This window comes from Falco rusticolus, chromosome 13 (genome assembly GCF_015220075.1).
Source record: "Falco rusticolus isolate bFalRus1 chromosome 13, bFalRus1.pri, whole genome shotgun sequence".
Lineage (NCBI taxonomy): Eukaryota > Metazoa > Chordata > Aves > Falconiformes > Falconidae > Falco > Falco rusticolus.
The window spans coordinates 30,341,788-30,364,028 of record NC_051199.1 but is presented as its reverse complement, the minus strand read 5'-3'; the positions used below and the strand labels follow the sequence as shown (position 1 = coordinate 30,364,028).

General features: G+C 45.9%; 1 long non-coding RNA gene across 13 annotated transcripts in view; it reads left to right on the top strand.

Annotated features, from left to right (window-relative positions):
- LOC119156513 overlaps positions 1 to 22,241 on the top strand; it is a 99,836-nt gene that overhangs the window by 55,140 nt on the left and 22,455 nt on the right. For all 13 annotated transcript variants that reach the window (XR_005107173.1, XR_005107170.1, XR_005107172.1 and 10 more), the window contains 2 exons: positions 6,325 to 6,500; positions 7,564 to 7,705. This is a non-coding gene — a long non-coding RNA (uncharacterized LOC119156513). The remainder of the gene's footprint in view (positions 1 to 6,324; positions 6,501 to 7,563; positions 7,706 to 22,241) is intronic.

The window sequence follows — 22,241 nt, the reverse complement described above, 5'->3', positions numbered from 1 at the left end:
GCGATAGTTTTTTGTCTTCTGCCTGTCTGCATGTTAAAAAATAAAGGGTGACGACCACAACAGCCAGTGAAGTAAATCTAGTGAATGCAGCAGACAAAGAAACCTGTCACTGGTCTTGCTCTATGCTACGCTGCTCTACAAAGGCTGTCCCTGGTGCACCCACCAGCATGACATGCAGCGTCCTGCCTGCAGGCTGTGGGTGAGGTTAGTAGCTGCGGGTGCAGCCATGATGCTTGGACATGCCAGGCTTAGTTACACAAGCCTGTGAGCCCCAGAGGCAAAGCTGCCCTGGAGCACAAGCCTGCAGAGACCATCTGCTTGAGTCCCTCCCTCGCTGGGTTGACTCTCTAAAAAAGCATGTGAGAGGCTGAGGGTGCATCCCAGCCCTGCTGGGAAGTGCATGGTGGGGCAGGTGGGGTTTGCTCTTGCAGGAGCCTTTTTGTTACTGGTGGCAGACACTGTAGGCTGAGTCAGCCTTGTCTGGTCACAGCCTCCGTTGTGGACCATATGTGGGAAGAACGGCTGCCTCTTTCAGTCGTGCTTACAAGACTTGTAACAGGACTCGACTCTCACCTAGTTAGAGCCTGCCAGCCCAGGATCACCAATTTCAGTCTGTTCTGTCATTGGAAAATTGTTCATTCTCATGGATAAGTCAGAATTAATGTTCAGTGATGGGAATACGGTTCAGTACAAGGTCAGTGTGTTGCTGACTGACAGCCTAAGGCTATGACCCTTGACCTAGGCTTCAGCCTGCAAGGGCTAGTACAGTTTTCAAGGCGCAGTTGTTATTTTCTCATACACTCTGGAGTATTATCAAGAAATATAAATATACAGAACCTGGGCAAATCCAAAAATCCACAAAATACCTTTTGTACTGTTTGGCAAAATCACATAAATGTTTCTTTCATGTAAAATATCCTCAGTGTTTTGCTGATTCAAAAGAGGAATGTATTTGAAGCAGTAACTGCAGTAACTAGTAAATAGAATTATAACTGCTTACTGAAAGAAAAAACAGACTAATGGTATAAGGGCAGAACTGGTACAAAAAGTAGTCTTCATTAGTGTCAAAGTGAGACAGATGTGAAACATAATGCTAGTATTTCTTCAAGGGTAGCACTTAAGTAGTTCTTTGCTTACAGAAATGTATCACGGAAGGTTTGTATCAAAGTAACATTAGATTAAGTTATTTGTGTAAGAGGAGATAACCATCTCTTTTTGGAGTTTCACAGATAGGCTTATCAGATATGAGAAATACAGCACAGAAGTAATGAGAGCCTTCAAAAGATGCTCTTTGTCCCCAGGCCTTTCTCTGGAGAACGTAATGTCCTGAGGGGACATTGAAACAACGGTTGTCTGTATTAAGTGGAAAAGCAGGTATGTTCAAATTACTGCGTTAAAGAAGGTGCACAGCTCGCTGTAGTGTACCCTGTGACCAGCACATTACAGTGGGTAACGAACCAGCATCCAGAGGCTCCAGGTTTCATGGTGCAGGAGGAGAAAGTTAAGGCTCTTCCCAGCCAGACCCCCCAGTGCTCCAGTGTTTACCATTGTGTTGGCCTGGCCTTTTGGCGGTGTGCATGTGTGGCGTGTGGGCCCGTAGTCATGCTTGCGTGACTCTGTGCCTGGGTTTCCTTTGCAGTAAAGCTGCAGCACAAGTGAGAGGATACCCATATCTCTTTCTGAAGTGGCAACCAACTGTACTGGTGTCTTAGATGTTCTGCAGGAGCCTTTCAGGGACTGGTGTCCTCACACAGTGCCTGGTCTATAACACGTTGAAGTCAGTGAGCGTGAGTGGCCTTTGAACAAGCTGGTATAGCTGCTGTCCCGATGCACAGTGTGCTGCTGAAACACACGGCTCTTCCTCTGCACAGGGAATGGGGGAAGGTGCCATTCAGCCCTGGAGAACTGACAGAGTTCTTGGGAAGGGTCCCATTTCTAGGAGGAGTGTGACAGCTGAGAGGTCACAAAGGGGTGGCAGTACAGGAGCACAGGAACCATGAAGCTGAGGGGTCCCCAAAGCCTCTTTGCTTGCTCTCCTGATCTGTGTGTATTGTGGATTCTGTGGGTCTGCAGGCCAGCCATACAGGAGGACTCCATTCTTAGCTACACTTGCCTCTGTGCCTGAGGCCAGCAACCGAAGTGGTGTCTAGGGGGATTTCATGGATCCAGCTTTACAGGAATGAAAGGAAGTTAGAGACAGTGTCTCTGTTCTTCCAGCTCACACTTTGAGTGAGAAAGAAAAGGGGCAAGTAAAGCATGCTGCATTGCACCAGGTCCATTTTCAGGTGAGCACTAGCCATAAAAACGATTGTTATTTCAAGAACTGTGCGAAGTTGAACTGGTTTAACTAAAGACATGTTCTGTAAGTTGACTTTACTAAGCTGGTTCAAAATCCTCATCCTATCTTGCCCTGAGTTGATATTGAGCTGTCTCAAGATAATGCTCACCGAGAATAACTTTAAGCTAAAATCATAGCCTGATCTAAATATGTCTATGCTGATCTTTATGCCAGTTGAATAGTTAGTTTTAGTTTAAGAACCAGTGATTGGCACAGCTTGTGGCCAGAGGCTATGATCTGTCTGTCTGTGGGCAGAGATGTTACGGTTTGATCTAACGAAGTCTGATGATTTCCATAAATTAATCTGATATACAGAAGAAGCCACCAAAGAACTCTGAAGACCAGCAAACTCTCACACAGATGAGGTCCCAAAAAATGCTGTTGGGATTTCTGTCCCAAAGGGTTGCAGCTCTTTCTAGCAATGTTGTTTTGTTTGTAATACTGTTCTGTGACATCCAAGTGTTTTAACACTGCAAGTATCAACTGGGGGTAAAACACCTGCTTTTATTTTTGAGCAGGAAATCAGTGGGCAAGAAGGAAGGACTGGATTTCAGAGGAATGGAAAGGCCCTCAGAGACTGATAGAGCTGTCTTGGAGGTAAAGAAGAAGTTGTGATGTCTTGGAGATACCGTAGAAGCAGGCAGAGGGTGGCCTTAACTTGCCAAAATTCAGTGTGTTTGCATTTGTCCCACTGTCACATCTCTAGGCTGTAAGGAGAGCTGAAGTGTGTCTGCAGGGGAGTTTTGCAAGGGAATCAGTTACATCAGGTGTTCAGACTGCACAGTAATTAAACTGCAGCAGTAAAGAAGTTAAGAAAAGGTGAAGTTTAGTAGCTGTCTGCTTCCTTTTAGCAGACATGTATCTTCAGAAGCCACTGCTTTGGCATCCAGAAAAAAGTTTCCCAGCAATCTCACTTAGGTAGCATGGATAATCTTTCTGCATATGCTCCCTTACATAAAACACAAAGTTCCCTTCTCCTAAGCAGACTTGTTTGAGTCAAGGACTGTCTCTGAGACTACAAAAATCACATCCAGCACCATAAAGACCTGATCTTTTTTATTATTATTATTGTTGCAAATAACAATGTGAACATCCAGCCATGCTGGCAGTGCAGCACTCTAACATAGAGAGAAAAGGGAGGCCATTTACCTGACTTCAGAGCTGATTTTTGAGTGTTACTGTGAATGACATGCTCAGAAGCCAAGGAGAAACGTCATGCTCCAAACCCACCTACTAATATGTAATAATAAAATTATTTCTTCCTTTTAAATTTTAATGCAAAAGAATGCACATTTTGCATTACATTGTATTACATACACACATACATAAATGAAAATGTATTAAAAGTGCTAGGCTATAGGTACCAATCCATGATTCTGTTAGGCTTCAAAATAGAAATGCTTTGAGTTAGCTTTTAATTTCTATTCCAAGTCTTTTCTAAATTCCATAGAAGTTTCCCATAAAAGGGCTTTGTTTTCAGCTGTGGTGCCACTTTCCCTGAGAGCATGGTGAAGGGGATGGTTAGTTATGCCATCATACTGAGTTGGTCATGTTAGCAGATTCTTTTCTAAAAAGAGGTGTCAGATTATTCAGCCAGATGAAGTAATCTAGTTGGCAGGAGAGTGACTTAATTCAATAAGCAGAATTTTAAAAACACTGTGGTTCTTTGTTTAACAGCCAGATTTTGCAAAATTAGCTCCAGCTCTGAAATAATTTCTCTCCCCACCCTCCCCGTTCTATTCCCCTTCCAGCTTGCATGTCACCACCTTTCCTTACTGCCTTGTTTTGTCTGGTGCCAGTTGGTGCTGGAGTCGTTCTGCATGTCTCCTGTGGTGATCCACTCAGCCCAGAGTCAAGTCGAGGCACTCACGCTCTGGATTTAAGCTCAGGGAGTGAGGCGGCTGAAAAGGATGCAGGTATCTCAGTGTCCAGTACTGCTGTCCCACTGTGCAAGCCCCACGCAGTAATTCCCTTCTCTCTGGAGGGAGTGCCAGGTGTCTAATATAAATCCTCAGTGGGAATGTGTGACTTGTGCAGGCAGATGAGAAAGGTCGAGCTAAATCTATCTATAGACAGGGCTGAGCAGGGAGGACCTGCATCCCTGCAGTACTGGGAAGGAAGGCTTACACCCGCAGCACCTGCTGGATGTTACACAGGGGAACTGCTGTAAAGGGTCTAGTTCAGTTACCGCGAGCAATGAGCACACTTTGACCTGTTGTCGCTGTCATGCTGTCAGCACCAGTGACCAGCAAAACCTAGTGGAAGTTAAAAACACGCAGGACCTGCAAAGAAGACCTTTGCAAGGAAAGAGAAACTATCTGTGCTGTAGTCCTAAGCCTGCTACACTGCTGCTCCTTGCTCCCAAGCAGTGGGCAGTTACTGGTAGGGGTAGGATGGCTCAACCACTCTTCAGCTGCTCAGAGATGGTGCTTCTTAACCTTTTCTCTCTCTTTTTTTTGTTTTGTTTTTGTGTGTAGGTGTGTGTCTTTCCAGAGTGCTGTTTGTTTGTGCACTGACCAGGTTAGAGGTTGTGCATTTCCTATCACCAGCAGCCCTAGAGGGTTTTTTCAGACATTTCTTCCCTTTTCCTTGCCTATGCTCTTCTTCATACCTTTTCTACTTTGAGAAAAGCATTGCTGTTGCCTGGTGGATTCCTCTTTAGTGGGGAAGACCACTTTGATCTGTATTACTTGAAACCACGCAAAGTTTGCTCCAAAGCATGTCCTGCAGGGAAGGGGCTCTGAGAATCCTGATCATAACTGGCAAGGCCTGAATCTCCCAGACATTTTCCTTCCACCATGCTCTGCTGGCTTTCTTCTCCTGCAGTCTGTGTCCAGCAGCAACAGGTGGGGGAAGGCAAGAGATGGTGAGGGAAGGTAGTGTACAAATACTGTTCCATACTGGACATCCCTGCATGGTGGGCAGCTCCCCGGGGGCAGCAGCTGCCTGCTCCAGGTCTCCAGTGCAAACCTGCCTATGAGACACATCCCAGGACAGCACCGGGGAAGGTGGGGGGACGGTACAGACCCCTGCACTGTCTGGGAGGGGACTTGGCTCCGGGACCACTCTCACAGCTGTTCTTCCTCTGAATTCATCTCTTTGTCTTGCTTTTCCTGCCCTAGTGGAAAGCAGAAAGGGATCAGGACAGACAGAAGGGAATCTTGCTGGTGCTGCCTGTGCTCTCCAGAATGGCAGGGGATAGCAGCATGCACATCTCTGCTGTGTTTGAGTTCACAAACCAGGAGAGCTGGAGGAAGTTAAAAATGTTCTGCCAGGTCAAGTTTCTTTGGAGGACACCTGGAGGAAGCAAGATGAACAGTCAGGCTGAGGGCAGGGGTGGACCGGCAGCAATGTGCAGAGCCAGAGCGAAGCACCCTGTGCCCTGCAGCAGCCTCAGTCCCTTTGCCAGCTGCACCTGAGCTGCTCCATCATCTCAGGGAGGAGGCAGCCAGCCAGGCTCAGTTGCATCTGAAGGAAAGCACCTTGAGGTGGTCCTGTAGACTTTTTTTCAGATCGATGAGTGATGCAAACTAACACTCCTGAAGTCGTATTAATGGAAAATGCCAATTTTTCTATTAGCTCTTGTTACAGAACATGCAGAGATCAGTCGTTCGGAAATAACACTGGCTTACAATGAGAAGTACATGAATGTCTTATTTACATGGTGCCAAGTTTTGCCACCGTTTTTACTGAGTGAGCCATTTTCCTGCCCGAATGTGGTACCATTGACTGCAAATATGGCAGAGAGCCTGGCTGATGGAGGATGAAGGTACACTGTGAGCATTGTTCCTGTCTCAGTCTGGCAGCTCTGCTGTTAGGATTTGCATTGGCCATCCACAAATCCTTTGCTTTCTTTATCAAATTTACCTTCATAACCTTAAACAAGTGCAGATGCGACTGAAATTTTAGGGAAAACTGCACTACAAATGTTATGCCTTTCCTTGTCTACTATCACCATTTGATTCATCCTTTTCTTTCAATTTCAGATCTGCTGTTTTCTGGTTGGAGTGCTCTTTATAGTCTGCATTATAAGAAGACCCATACGTGAAGAAAGGAAGAAAGAAGTAAATGCAAAACAAACTACAGGCATGGCCATTAATTCTTCTGAGTAAAGAATGGCTTGTCTTCTTCAAGCATCTAGACCTGGTGCAGAATATGTGAGGTAAAAATAGAAAGCAGAGTACTAAAACAAAGAGGGAGTAATGATTATCACAGGGGACTTGGTGACCTAAATATAGACAGATCTGCCCCTCTCCAGTGACTTAGAGTAACGGAGAGTATTCTGCAGCCAGCGTGATTTGGCCAATACCCAAAATATAACACAGAGATCTAACAGTAGGGATTGCAGCTAGAAAATGTGGCATTCTCTTTGGCACAGCTGTCATATTATACTAAGCCAGTTACTTCCATTTAATCCAAATTAATACTCTCTCTTTCCACTCTGAGCCAGCTTGTCTGGTCAGCAGTAATTCTGAGGGGTCTGCTGCTGCTTTCCCCATGGGAGCCCTCTGACTTCAGGCAGCCTGGTCCTTTGTGCTCCTTCCATGAGGGAGCAGCTGAAATAATGAATGAAATGTTACTGATGATAAAAAGAACTCCTGGCATCCACCCCAGCAGAAGAAATCAATGTATCATTCATTAAAGCTATCCATACTTGCACAGGAAACACATGCTTGCCAAATGGTGCCAGTTCAGGGTTGCCATCAGAGGGAGAGGTCTGCCCCTGCTAAATACAGGCTCCTGCCCTGCCTGCCAAAACTGTCCCAGCCCCTGAGCTGCCCCAAGGGTGCTTGCTCATCTCCAGTGCAGCGTGGGAGAGATGCCACTGGACCTCTTCCAGCTTGGGCCGCATTTTGACCCCAAGCCACTAAGTAGTGTAGAAAATGTATATATTTTGTGGGAAGGAGGGATGCAAGCTGAAATCTAGTGTCTAGATGCCATGGTGTTTTAGGTAGCACTGATACTCAGACATTTTATTCCCAGCATTGTTCAAATTGTGTGATTTACTACAGTTTGCAAATACACACAGTAACCAGAAGTTATTAAATGTAGCTGATTTTAAAGGACAATGTGTCTTTCACAAATTATATATATACATTATACAAATGTTGCAAACGTTACACCATATATTTTACAGTTTTAGACTGCTGTTAATGGGGACAAACAACATGTTTGTAATCTGAGAATACTGAAATGGTTTGGTCTCTATTTTTTTCTAATTACAGAATTTCATGCTTACTCAAAAAAGATCTCTGTGTGCATGTTGTGAAATCCTTCATTGCAAACACAAGAGCAAGATAAATGGAGTTGGAGTGGATCTTCACTTGCATCAAGAAATAAAAGCAGACAAGAAGGGAAGAGAGTATGGTATGTCAAACAGCAATTTTTTAATGATGCAGAAAGGACTAGTTAAAAGATGTTGTGTTTGCAGTTCAATAGAGAAAACTGGGTCTATGTCTGTGGTGAATAGTTATAATATTAGAAATAATTAGAATTAACACACTTTTTCATATTTTTTTAAATAACATGTATTTCTGTGGAATGGTACAAATGCAGGATAATGCTGGGAGTATTGAGCAGTATGCGGTGCATGGATGGGTGATTTCTTCTGCCCACAACTTGTAGCCATACCCATCAGGGCACAAGTCACAGCTGGCAAGTGTGCCACATTGTGCATTACTCTCGCTCAGGGGACACTCCGTCTTGCACAAACCTAGTTCAGCCAGGGTTTTCCCATCCCACTCACTGCGGAAGGCTGGTGAGTCTTCCTGCAGCTGCAAAGGGTGCTGTGTGGCGTGCAGACATCCATTTTCACCGGTGCTCCCTGCTAAAGCCAGGCAGCAAAAGTGAGGGGAGAAGGTAAGCTGACTGCAGCAGTATGTGGCAAGTCCCCATGTCAGTGACAAATGAGGAGAGTCCAGTTTGGTAAGTGTTCCTTGAGCTGCCCTCTTATTAGCAACAGCTGAATATCTTTAGCATTCCCCCAGCCCAGGAGCACTCGGTCCCTCTCCTTGGAACCCACCTGTTGACAGAAACACCCTGAAAACATCTTGTTCTGTCTCAGGCTCTCCCACCTGCAGCCTCTTTGTGGAGTCCAGCCGTTCTGGCTCATCCACCATTTATTTTGGCACTGAGGGATCTTCCCAGCCCACACAAAGTGCACAGCTTTGTGACTGGCGGGTTTTGTGCTGCAGCAGCATGTCTTGCTGTGACTATTGTGTGGGGCAATATGGGTCAACCATATGTTGGTATCTGTAGCATTATGCAAGTGTTTGTGTCTATGCAAGCTACCTAATTGTGTTCCTTAAATGTCTCAAATGGGGGTTCTCAGAAGTTGTCTTTGAGCTAATGCTCAGTGCGATAACCAGCCCATGTCCAGGGAGCAGCTTAGCTGCATGTGCCACTGAGCAGCCCAGCTGATGCCTGTGGTGCAAAAGGGGCATGGGGGCAGGCACAGCTCTGAAACTCCGTGAATCTTGGTGTCTGCGCCTGCTGTGGAGATGTTTGAGGAGGATCTTCCCTCAGGAGAACTGTGTTTCACCAGGTGAGCAAGAGGACCCATCTCCACTTCAGCTGTGAGCCAAGGAGCAGCAAATCAGTAAGCTGAATAACAAACCTCCAAAACTAGTTTTTTTCTGTTTGAGAGTTCCAGAAGAATGTGAAACTGGCACTCCTCAGCTAAGTGCAGCATGGATCTCACCATGCAGGTCAGCACTGGTGGCTGAGGAATAGAAGTTGGTAGATGGAGCTAAGCCTTTTGAAAGGCTTCAAAGGTAATCCATTGATCTACTGATTATTGTCCAGATTTTCTACCGAGCAACCTCTTGGGAACCGCATTTGTGTAATTGTTTCTGTTCCTTTATGGTCTGCAAAATATTGGGAATAGCAAATACTTTCCAGAAGATTGGAAATGTTTTTGAGATCTGATGCCTCTTCTGGAAATCTTTGAAATAGTCCGCAAGAATGTGGTTCAAGTGATACAGTCAGGCCCAAGTACTTCAGTTCTCAAGTGCCTTCCCCTGAGGAGCTGATGATGACAGCTACTAGAGACACTGTTGGACTGGATGAACCTCAGACAAATCTTATGTCCCTATGTCTTCGACGGCATCTAAAGCCTGAGGCAGTCTGTGTTCTCCAGAAGAGCTCGATACAGAGAAGTCACTTTCATCATCTTGATTTGTGCAGTATTTTCCCTGTAGGTGCAGATCCTTGTGAAATAATGACAGCTTGCAAAAGTTGCTTGTCATGGAAGCGCTAGAAATAATCCACAGACCTCAGTAGTCTGATGCCACAGGCAGGAGGAGTAAGGAGCAGTGCACTGCTACGCTTCATCTTGATTTGCAGTTTTTAGTATTTGCCCCCAAAGGACATTCTTGAGCTTTTCCAGTCATTTTGCCTCTGACAGCTACTCCAAAAGCAACAAATACATCTAGCAAGCACCCAAATGCCCTGAAAACCAGTGAGTTTTTTCTTCACCCCAGACCTGGAGCAACTCTGATGTATAAATGCTGGTTTTTCTGGATTTGATCAGGTGTGTGGCAGATGACTACTTTGCCCAGTATGGCTCATAGAATGCCTTAATGACTCTGCACCCAGGAAGAGCAGCAACAATAGGTTTGGAAGACAAGAAGTGACTTGTGTTCAGCACTTAGCCACACAGATAGGAGCCAGCATTTGTCACCTGGAGGATGCAGAAAGCCACGGAAACTTCACAGGAGGGCTGTCAGTGTTCCTTGTTCTTCAGAGGTCCCTCAGCGGTATCCCCAAAGAAAACATGGTGAAACAAGTAGTTTTAATTCTCAAGCAATAGCATGGTGCCACTGAAGAGCAGATTTCTCCCAGCCTTGACTCTGCTCTTGCATTTTCTCTGTCTAAGCCAACAGTGTCCGTCACCTTGCCCTGCTCTGCCCTTGCTCTGCTGATGAGGGACTTTGTCCCAGCATGTGGTTAACTCCCATTGTTCCCTGGAAGCACATGCCTGCGGGGACTTGGTTACTCTGACCACTATCAGTCCTTGCTGGACACTACATTCCTTTAGGATAAAGCTTTAGAAGGGCTTTTGTGCAAGCGGTCAAGGAGGCAAACAGCTCTGACAGCCCCAAGAGCCCAGCATCGCTCAGCCTAATGCAGACATGCTGTGCTGAGGCTGTGACTGCTTTCCTTTTCTTTACTACCTTGTGAGTGCATTTTGCAACTTCTTTTTTGTTAATTCTTGCAAAAGCTCTCCTTCGTCTCCCAAGCTGAATGGCACAGGAGTTTGAGCTAAATCTTTAAATGGGGTATGGAGTTTTTCTGACATTTATGTATTTTAAACACAGTTTTAAGTCTTTGGGTGGAATGCACCACTATGTTGGGGACAGTGAGTCGGAAGCAGTGACTGGGACTGAATGGGGCAAGGCTTTCCTCCCTAGGAGGACATGGATCCCCATAGCAGCAGACACAGGGGAGGTGGGCACCCTTGCCTGTCACCTTTCTGGAGGGCCAGGTGGATGATCCCACATGCCCCAGAGCCCGTGCCCACAGGGATGGAGTCTGCAGGGCAGAAAGGATTTGTGCCCAGTTAGGGTCCCATGCACAGTGGGAAGCGGAGCTCAGCTCTCAGCAGCTGTTTCTGGCGCAGGGCACAGAGCTTGGCTCTTCTTAGGTGAACTGCAGCAGCCCAAAGCGCTCACCTGTGCAGCTGTACTGGGGATTAGCATTAAATGCACTTGCATTACATTAAAATTACTTTCTCAAATGTATATATGGCAGTTTTCATGTTTTTCTTAACTAAGATGAGCCCATTTCAGTATATACCTGCCCATTCATATGCATCTCTCCACCCATATATCTGACCGCGACCGCCATTATATTTGGGTCTGTATAATGATCATTGTCCAGAGTCTGGAAATACTTTTGCACATTCAGAGTTATGTGCAGGGAAGAAATCCTGTGCAGTGCAAACTCTGCATAACCTTTGTAAGTGTTTGGAGCCCCAGTAAAGAATTTGGGATTGGGGATTGGTATTGCATTCCTAAGAGGACAAACCAGGGCCTTGTTGTGCAAGCTTTTGCAATCTAAAAAAGCCTTTGCTTTAATGAATTTACAGACTAAGTGGCATTGTCCTGTTCTTCATTACAAGTTGTTTTTCAGAAAACAAGTCCAGTTCATTAAACAGAAATCTCTCCTAAAATAGAATTTTTATGTAGCAAAGTCCCTCTGTGCTTCCATTCTTAATATAAAACAAATTTATTTACTTCTGTAGTTGAAATTGCACCGTTTAAAAGGAGAACATAAACGTTCTTTAGTTTTGTTTGATGTTCTTTATCTAGTTTTGTATGAAGGTTGGGATTATTTGACCATCTTGTGGGTGTAAGACTTACCAGTTCATTTAAATCAGTGCTGTAGTTTCTTATCACAAAGTTAGCAATAATACCCAAATTTACAGGGCCTGGAAGGAAAAGCTGCACTGTGAACCCATCTACAATGCTTGACGTAGGAGAAATTACACAGAAGCAACCACAGATGGCCAGGTTCACTCACAGGCTCTCCTGTTTGTCTGTGTGTGTCCAGGATGATTTTTAGATTGTCTTTCGTATCATGATGCAAACAAAAAGTAAGCCTTTTTTTTTTGCAAAAGCTTGGAAGTAACTTAGAAGTTTAAGAATCTACTGAGAAGTGTATTTGAAAATCTCAGCCATTCTCAGGGCAACAGTGAGCAATACAAATTATGCACAAGCAGGTGACTTGTGAAGACGGGCATCTCAGAGAGAAAACATAGAAGGAAACCATGCAGGGATATGGGGCAGGCAGATTCAGGGGACCCGTGAGTTAGAGACTTTTACAAAACCATCTTGTTCTTTTCCTGGTTTCGGTGGGCTTTCATTTAACAAAGAAAGTAGCTGGAAAAATTACCCAGAACTATTTGACCTTCAAAAAGGCCTCGAAGACACTATTACCTGATGTTCACTGAACTGGTTCACATGGTTCCTGCTCTAAATGATTTTCTAGGTTCACCCATGTGTGAAAAGGGGTCTGATTATACGGAGGGCAAATGAGAAAAGAAACTTCAGGATGGAGAGAAATATGCAAGGAATTTTACTGGTTATATTTGCTTTAAGGAAAGGAAAGGGCAAATAAATGTAGCCAACTAAAAGTAGCTTTTTAGCTTTGAACTTGAGAAGAAGGTAACACAGGAGAGATCTGAGGTATCAACAGCACTCAATATAAGCTGTTTCATGGAGTTAGGTAGGAATTGTGGAGTACATCATACTTGGCTTTCTTAGCCAGGTGACAAATTCCCTTCCCCCCCCCCCCCGCCCCGGCCAAGTACAACAAAAAACCCAAGTACAACAAAAATATAACAGAAATCCTGTTTTCCCCCAGTGCCTTTTCTTCCCTTCTGCCCTTGGGTGTCCTGCACACAGGAGATCACTCGGCTGTCCGGCCACCAGTGTTCATGCCAGGGTCCAGCCGTGCCCTCTCTGCAGAGTTTCAGCTCTTTCCACTGCATGCCTCTGACACTGGAACAAAGCAACTGAGTTATCTAGGGCTGCAATCTCTATTAAGCTTTAGGGAAAATACTTTTTAAAGAAAATTAATTCCATAGTTGGCATGAAAGTGCCTCTACCATGCACTCTCTTTAGTGGAAGGTATAACCAGGTGCACATAAAAGTACGACTTCAATAGTTTAATATTGGCAGAGACACAAAGCAGCATTTTACATGCTTCCCCTCTGCTCTGGACTGCCAGCAGAATTGCATGGGTATGCAGGGAGAGATGGGCCTTCATACCGCGTGGAAACAGCAACACCTGAAAACTTGAAGATTTCCTGAAAATAGGGAGTTGGATTTCCTTCTTTGATGAGACAGCACAGTGCACAATAGGAAGTCTATTTGTATGGAAGAAAATTATTTTAAATAATCTTGAAACTTAAAGACAATCATGAACAAAAGCAAGTAGTCAGTACCCCTTTTGTCTGCATTATCTAACAACAGGTGCAAATTCTGTGAGACAGGGTAGAAAGACATCAACATGATAACTGGATGGCTGAGACAGGTTTTAATTATTTGATCAAGTATCTGTGTGTGGGGATAAAGAATAATTCAGATTTCACATTTGAAGTAGTGGCTTGAAAATTGAAACTCTAAATCCAGACAGGTAGCAAGCAGAATATATGAATACTTCAGTCTTTCAATCTTGTGTTCTAAAATAGCAGTAACCTCCAGTATCCATGGGGCATCATAGCCTGTGCTGCCTGACAAGTCCTTTGAAGGCAGATTTTGGCTGTCCCCCGCTGTGGTCTGCAGTGCGTAGCTGATTTATGGTTGATATCTTTCTCTTTGGGGATTTTAACTCAAAAATCTCCAGGCTGGTGGCCCTGCCTGTGATGCCGATACCCAGTGGCAGCGATGGTCCAGTGATGCTGTGGCACGCAGCACTCGGTGGAGCTCCTCCAGCCAGAGCCTGCATGCTGCACAGCCGCTCACCTTGGCATGGAGGCATGACTGGAGCGAGCCAGATGTGAGGCTTTGAGGCCTTTCAGGCAGAGGCTTAGTGAGATCGCTGCTTGCTGGTCACTGGGCAAAAGGAGGTTGCGTGGAGGCTGAGGCATCACCTCCAGGAGGCAATTCATGGCTTTGAATGATGCCCCCATGGGAAGCAGGAGTCGGTGGTGGCAGGTGGGCGGAGACATGGTGAATTGTGGAGCAGGTATCTGAGCACAACTATCCTGGATTGCTGGAACTGTTGCACCTTTCTTGTTGACATGCGATTGTTCCACTTGGTGCTACATGGGGTCTACATGCCAAGTTTAACTTTGGATCCAAAGCAATAGACTCACATTGCCACAGTTTTGGGACTTTGGAAATGTTCTGTTGTTTTTCAGCATAAGCTTGTGAACTTGGAATAAAATTGTCCTTTGGGGACAAAACAAAACTGATGAAAAATAAGTGCTAATGTAAGGTCTGAAGGCTGAGGCAGTCTCAAAGCACTGCTCTTTCATCCGTTTGTTTTCCATCAAGTTCATGAGCAATCCTGAGTAGGATTTGCCTCAGTTGAGGGAGGCAGAAAAAAATTGTATGCTATGAATAAAAGAACCCTGAATAAGAAGACTTTTCAAAAAGCCATTTCTTTTCCTAGACAAGACGCCTAGATCGAAAGGGAATGTTGATTCAGGAAAGCACTCAAGCACATGGTTACAGGAGTTCCCAGACTCCCTCCAAAAGCAGCTCCACTGGAAGCCCAGTTTAGTTTCAGCTCATCACAGCATAAATATGGGATGATGTAGAATTCATCAGGCTCATGTCTCCTCCTTTTGGAGGCTGAACAGTGTGCACACATCCATGTTCCTTAGTGTATGCCCGTTGTGGCAGTTTGCCTGTTCCTTAAATTTATGTGTTCATCTTGGTCTACACCAAGTGCACTAAGCTCTGCCAAGCCTACGGCAGCTAGCTGTGGGCCACAGATGGATACCTCAACTTACAGGAGAGACTGTGTAAAAGTTTTCAGCCTTCCTGCCATGCCTGCTGCTTGTTAACAGCTGATCCTGAAAAGGAGCTGACATAAGGGCACCAAGGAGCGTGGCTTTACAGAGATGCAGTTCCTGCATTTCTGACTAAAGGGAATGTGCTGAGTAGTTGAACTATAGCAGAGAGACTGAAATATTTGAGAGGTTTCTACTGGAGCCTGCTTTTAACTATCTGTAGCCCTGTTAGGAAAGGAGCTGTAGTTAGTGCAGTCTTTTAGCTTGAATTTGCAATTCTTTGGTCTGGGAGGAAGAATGGAAGAAATGTTCTGAGAGCAAATTTTGCGTACGTCTTCTGCCATCTGCTAATAGCATGTGTGAGCAGCTTTGCTGCCAGAAACCAAGGAACAAAGATAACATCGTTGTGGAGAAAATTGTACTGCTCTGAAAATGAAACTCTTATTCCAGATAACTTGATAGCTCAGCAACCACTGCGGCTGAGTCTAGGGCCAAGTTCTGCTCACCTACGCTTGCACAGACCCAGGATAACGTTGCTCAAACTAATGTGAGCCCTTACAGGGGCAATATTATTCTGCTGAGCCTAAAAGCAAGTAAGTTTTATAATCCATTTAGTATGATCACCTTGTTGCTATCCCAGAAATGATTTAGGGCGGGAGGAAGGACAAAAGCTGAAGAGCTTATCTGCTGAAACCACATGAAGGCAGCTGGCAGAAAAAAAATGTGGGGAGTCCAGATGTCAGTGGAACACTGAGGAAACTGTCAGAGTTAACCTTCCTGTGTCTCTTCTTGTGTCAAATCTCACTTGTGTGACACAAGGTGTCAGTGCACCCTTTGACGCTGCAGCAGTGTCGACAGGATCCAAGCCACCCAGGTCTCAAAGCGTGAGTCCCTGCCGGAACAGTTGGAGCTGTGTGCCTGCGGCTGGCAGCATGCCGGGCTGCCTCCCTCCTGCTGTGCAGGGAGCACGCAGAGCAAGAGATAACCATGAAAAATGAGATTCACAGGTGCAAATTCTGAACTCTAACAAAGTCTCTCCCCTCACCATGTGTCTGGCACAGCAAAGTCAACAACAGAGATAAATCCTGTGCAGTACTGTTCTTCAGACCTCTCTATTGTGCATTAATTTGCAGTGACTGGGTAGCAGATGAGACTGGTTATCAGGCAGGAAAATTATGAAACACAAATCATGTGAGATATGCAGGCAAAAAAAGGTCTAAAAATGATGACAGGATTTTTGTTTCTTTGATACAGCCTGCTAGAAAAGACCCTGGTAAATAGCACTGTGTGTAATTCTGCTTGCAGTTAGCTCAGTTTCATCCTTCTCCGGGACTTAGCCTGTGATATTTCAGAAACATGTTATTAGTAGATCTCAGAAGTGTTTAAATTTCAATGTGGAGTTGGTATGAGGACGGTCTAGCTGCTCTTGAAGCAGTCCTCTTGAAGGCAGTGAGAAACAGCAACAGTGGAGGAGGAAGAGGGGCAGGAGAGGGCGAGGTGGAGAGAAGAAAGGAGCACTGTAGTCTTAGGCTGAAGAGAGGCACCAAGGAAAGGGGAGCATGGTCAGCATGATGTGAAAACTGCCCTCTTTTGATGTTGTCCAGCCTTTCAGGCTGAAATGTACCTACCAGAGCTGAAAGGACTTGCTGTGTTGTCAGTTAAATGCACATCTGTCCCCGAATACAGGCTTTTCTGTATCTGTCTACAGACTGATTAATACAGGCAAAGGCAAGGGAAGCTAAAGGATATTAACAACTGTTGAACTGCCAGGTGTATCTGCTAGTTTGAAAACTAGTATAATGGCAGAGTACACTAGGTGTGCAGCTCTTCAGAAGTAAACATCCATTTACAGCAGGACCATACAAATCTGTGAGGGGCTCAACAGCAAGTTGCCTGTGGCTTTTCACCCTTGTATCTCCAGGAGTTATTGCTCAATGAGGGAGTATGTGTTGTTTTGTGTGAACGGAGAGGTAATTGTGAGCAGCAACTTAAATAGCCCTAATTATGTTTAGAGAAGGCTGTTCCCTGAATGCAGCTGGAATCTGGGAATAAACATACTGCCACAGGTGACCACCTGATCTATGCATGTGGACCTAAAAAAAGCCAGTTTGCTAAGTTTAAATACCTCAAAATAAAGCTGAGCAGACACCAGATGCCAACATCTGTGCCTGCTGCATACACGCTCCCAAAAGCAGAATTGTACAGGGGCTTTGTAGTGGGGGAGAGTGCAGCTTAGGTCCTTGTGGCATTGCAGGTGACCACATAATATTTAGCCAGCCTGTAATGCACTCCTGAGGGGACCAGTGGGCTTAAAATACAGGCCTTGAAATACCACTCGGACAAAGAAAGATGAAGTGACTAGGCTCCATGAATGGGGGCACGAAGAAACCCAATGGCTTATTTTGCTTAATCCTTTTGCAAATACGCTCGACGCCTGCTGAAGCCCAGCAGCAGCCCCTGCCTGTGTGAGCGCCAGCCTGTGCAGCTGGCCCGGAGCTCCCTGGGCTTGGTGGGCACCCGCTCCCCACCTGGAGCCTAGGGGGCTGCTGGGCACAGCCTCAGCCCTGAAGTCATCCCCTGCTGCTTCACTGCAGCGTTGGCAAGATGTCTCCCAGCTTTTCCCCTGCTCCTTCTACAACCTGTTTGTCTGCATCGCTCCCCTCCAGTATCATCCTGGTGTTGTCTCTGGATTTTGGCTTGCCCTGCAGGGAGCTGTGAGCTCTGGGAGCAGTGGAGGGATGGGGATCATACCTGGGTGGCACCTCTAGAAGCTGGCACAGCACACTAAGTTTAAAGGTGTTTTCCAAGGAAATCAGGGACAGCCGGTCCCAAGTAAAAGGCTTAGCAGGGGATCGCGACTGATGCTTGCACTCCCCAGGTGCCAGCTCCAGGCAGAGGAATGGCTGGATGAGGATGCTGCCTGTGGAAAAAGCCTTATGAGCCCTTTTAGCAAATTCGTCTGGTGTCCCAGAGCTTTAACTAGAAGCTGCAGCTGAGGATGGCTGAAAACCTGTGCAAGACAGACAGTGCTGCCTGCTTGCCCTGGCACTCGGAGCTGTCTCCCCTTGACCCACTGTGCCACAGCTCCCTGCAGCCCAGAGCAGACACAAGAGCTTCAGCTCCCACCAAAATGAGGATGAGCTGCACTACTGGGAACAACAGCTGAGCTTGCCCAGCATTTAGGCTATACCGGTCTATTGGCTTGCACACAAAAAGTGCAGAATTCAGTCAGCTTTCAGATTTTTTAGTGCTTTTTTTAACAGTTGTAAAAGAAGTCCTTAGGAATACAATTTAAAATACACCATAGACAAAACTTTTTGGTAGCAAACTTTTGAAAAGATTTTACAGGATTGTTCTACAGCAGTTATGGAATTACAGTTGAGGTAACTTAGCAAAAAAAAAAGATAGAAGGGAAAAAACATTATATCCATTCAAATAATGATAAGGTGGGAATGAGAATAAAGGTTAAGTTTTGGAGCGATGAGTGGTATGTACCAGAGTGATGAAGAATTGTCACAAGTCTCTGGATGATCAGAGTTTGTCACAGTCTTCAGTCGGGACAGCTATTGCACCTGGAAGAGCCAAAGACTATGCAGCAGATTGGGACCAGTTTCAGACAGGCACGGAACTGTGCTGGTCTGTGTTACACGGGTTACACTCAGGGCTCAGAGGCTTTGACAGCCCTGCTACCTCGCTGCTTACAGCTCACAGGGACGCCAGTATCACCTCCGGCTATAGGGAGAAAAAGTCCTCTTTGCTAGACATGTTGCCTCTGCTAGACAAAACCCGGAAAGATGATTCACATGTGAGATGTGAGGGTTTTCCTGACATCTTTCAAACAATCTCTTCATTTCATGCCTGAACAGTGATTAGTGGATTTCCAAGATAATTCGTAAACTGAGACAATTCCAAATCAAAATATCTGGTGTTTCCTTTGCCCACCACAGAAGCTTTCAGCAGAGCTTTGTGTGCATTGCACCAGGCAGGAAAACAGTCACTGTGTGACTCTGTCATTGGCTAAAATTGTGCCTTTAGAGGGGTAGTGGGTTGACCCTGGCTGGATGCCAGGTGCCCACCAAAGCCACTCTGTCACTCCCCTCCTCAACCGGGCAGGGGAGAGAAAATATAACAAAAGGCTTGTGGGTAGAGATAAGGACAGGGAGATCACTCAGCAATTACCGTCATGGGCAAAACAGACTCCACTTGAGGAAAATCAGTTTATTACCATTCAAGTCAGAAGAACACCCCACCTTCCTCCCCCCCACCCGGCTTCTTCCCAAGCTTAACTTAATTCCTGATTTCTCTGCGTCCTTCCCCTGAGCGGCACAGGGGAACACGGAATGGGGGTTATGGTCAGTTCATCACACGTTGTTTCTGCTGCTCCTTGCTCCTCACGCTCTTCCCCTGCTCTGGCGTGGGGTCCCTCCCACAGGAGACAGTTCTCCATGAACCTCTCCAACATGATTCCTTCCCACAGGCTGCAGCTCTTCACACACTGCTCCAGCGTGGGTCCCTCCCACGGGGTGCAGTCCTTCAGGAATGGACTGCTGCAGCTTGGGGGGTCACAAGTCCTGGCAGCAAGCCTGCTCCAGCGTGGGCTGCCCACGGGTCACAAGCCTCCTTTGGGCATCCACCTGCCCCGGTGTGCAGCCCTCCCTGGGCTGAGGCGGGGGGGGGGATCCACTCCTCCATGGGCTCCATGGGCTGGGGGCACAGCCTGCCCCGCTGGGGGCTGTCCACGGGCTGCCGGGGAATCTCTGCTCCAGCACCTGGAGCCCCCTGCCTCCTTCTGCACTGACCTGGGGGGCTGCAGGGCCGTTGCTCTCACACAGTCTCACTGCTGTCTCCTGCTGGTGCAGATTGTTTTTTCTTCTGTCTCTTCTTACTGTGCTGTCCCAGAGGCACTGCCACTGTGGCTGACAGGCTCGGCTTTGGCCACTGGCAGGTCCATCTGGGAGCCAGCTGGCATGGGCTCCATCAGACATGGGGGAAGCTTCTGGCATCTTCTCACAGAAGCCACCTCTGTAGCCCCCTGCTACCAAAACCTTGCCACACAAACCCATTACAAGAGGACAGCTGGATCTCTAGTTACAACTTTGTGACACTAAAATGAAAAAAACACAGAACACAGGTGCACAGTAACATCCAGTGAAGGTGCAGGCATGATCCTAAGGTAGCCGCTGCTTAAATAAGGATACTGTTCAGCAGGACATCTTTTCTGATGCTACTCCTGAGACCAGAGACCCACAACATTAAGAGTCAACATATGAGAGCAGATCTGTCTCCCTGCTTGTTTACACAGACTCTCACATCCGTGAGCATCAGTGATCACTCAGAGCAGTGGCTCTAAACATCCACAACCAACACCACATCCTTCTTTCAGAGGAGTGTTTTGAAATGCTCGTCAGAGTTTTCAGTTATCAGAAGGGGAATAGCAACACAAAATTAGAAAAAAGCAAGCCACAGTGGAAGGAGTAGATTGCCTCAATCTTCAGCTGCATGTCAGAGGTGTATTGTGCCCTTAACAGAGTCTCAGCTGTGTTTCTGCAAGCAGAAGGGCTAGAGACTGGGTGTCTTTCAATGGCTGCGTACTTAGAGGTTTAGTCTTGGGGTAGCAACTGTAGCTATCTCAGCAATGGCAACGCCACACAGTGAAGAGCTGGATCACTCTAATATGTTTCTTGCCTCTTCATGCATACTTTGATCCCAACCCAGAGACATTTTTTGCTGCCTGATCTTCACTGGGTCGGTGCTAGAGATCAGTCGTGTTTTTCTTTCCTGGCTTCTCTATAATTAGAGAGCATGAAGCCAGTAAATGGTTACAGAATTGCTGCTGGCCAACTCCCCGTGCTGGAAACGTGCAGGCAGGGCAGAACAGTTCATACTGGCTCTTGTGAAGGATGGCATTCAGTTCCTTACTAAATCTATCATGGTGCAGTCAGATGATGATTCACGTGCAGTGGTAGACTGAACTGCACACCCAAGGCTCGTATGACCACAGGCTGCCTTCCACTTCACTGTCTTGGAGGTTGATGGCCCTAAAGCAAGAACAGATGGGTAAGACACACAGCAGCCTCTGAAAAGCCATACTTTATAGTCTGGTGTGTGACGTAACACAGACCATACTGCATCAGACCAAGGCTCCTGTTAGTTTGGTGTCCTCTCTCTCAACCCAGCTGCAAGCAGATACCTACAAAACAGTAAGAAAATGCCAAACCTATCTGCTCTTTCCCCAGCTAACCTCCCAGCTTTTAATATTCTTAGTTCAAGTGATTTTATGACCTGGTTGTGGTATCTCTGGTAACTCCACTGGCTGTATTCCACATACATGTCCATTTTCCCCTTGAGTCCCTGAGAAGGTTTTGCACATCTTTGCAAATGCCCTTTGCAAAGTGCTCTGCAGGGCTAGTGCTGCTGCATGAGGAACAACCTCCTCTGATTTGCTTTGAACCTGGCTGTTAACGATCCTTTGCTCTTGCAGGCACTCTTATCCACCCTGCCCAATGGCTTCTAGCACATTGCCTTTCTCTGAATCTTATCCAGTTATGTATCTGTTGGAGATGAGGTGGCCAGAACTGCAAACAGTGCTCAAAAATGAGTGTCTGAAACCTGGATTTGTACCCTGCCATAATTATGTCTTCTGTTTTGGTCTCCAAATAATTGCCAGTGTTAAATCTGTTGGGGGTTTTTGACCACTGCAGAGCACCGAGCTGACCCTTTCACACTACCTAGCACAAGCCCAGGACCTTGCTCCTGCCTGGTAATAGTCAGCTCATTTTTCATAGGTGAAGCTGTAATTTTTTTCTAGTTACATCACTTTACAGTTATATATATTAAATATAACTTTATGTTGTATTGCTCAGTACTCAATTTTGCTAGGGCCTTACGTGTTTCTTTGTAGTCAACTCTTACTACTGCAATGTATTGAAATAAGTGCTAGTAATCTTTAATGCATTGGGCTGTAAGCTGCGCTGAGTCAGGAGCTGCTAGAATTCCTGTTCAGCATTTTCCCTCCAGGGTTAGTTAGCAACATCCAAGTGAGTCAAGGCAGGAAACGAAATGGTTACAGCATCACTCATCTCAGTTTAATTTACTGTCAGACATAAATCAATGCCTTAATCCCACAGTGATAAAAATCTTTATGATCTCTGCAGTGGATAAAGCTGTTTGGTCAGGCCAAGTAGCCAATTTTAAACCAGTCACTATAATCCCCCTTTTCATGAAAGCAGATGATTTTGTAATCACTGTATACACTAGACTCTACCAGGAAAACATTATTCTATAATGTTAGCTGCAACAATTTACTTTGGACTTCGCTAGAATACATGATGGAGTTGTTAGTTTGCTTCATTCTCACATCATGAACTTCCCTGACACATAACATACATACAAAGCTATGTTTCTTTGCACTGTTAGGGGAACAAAAAAGATCAGAGTATC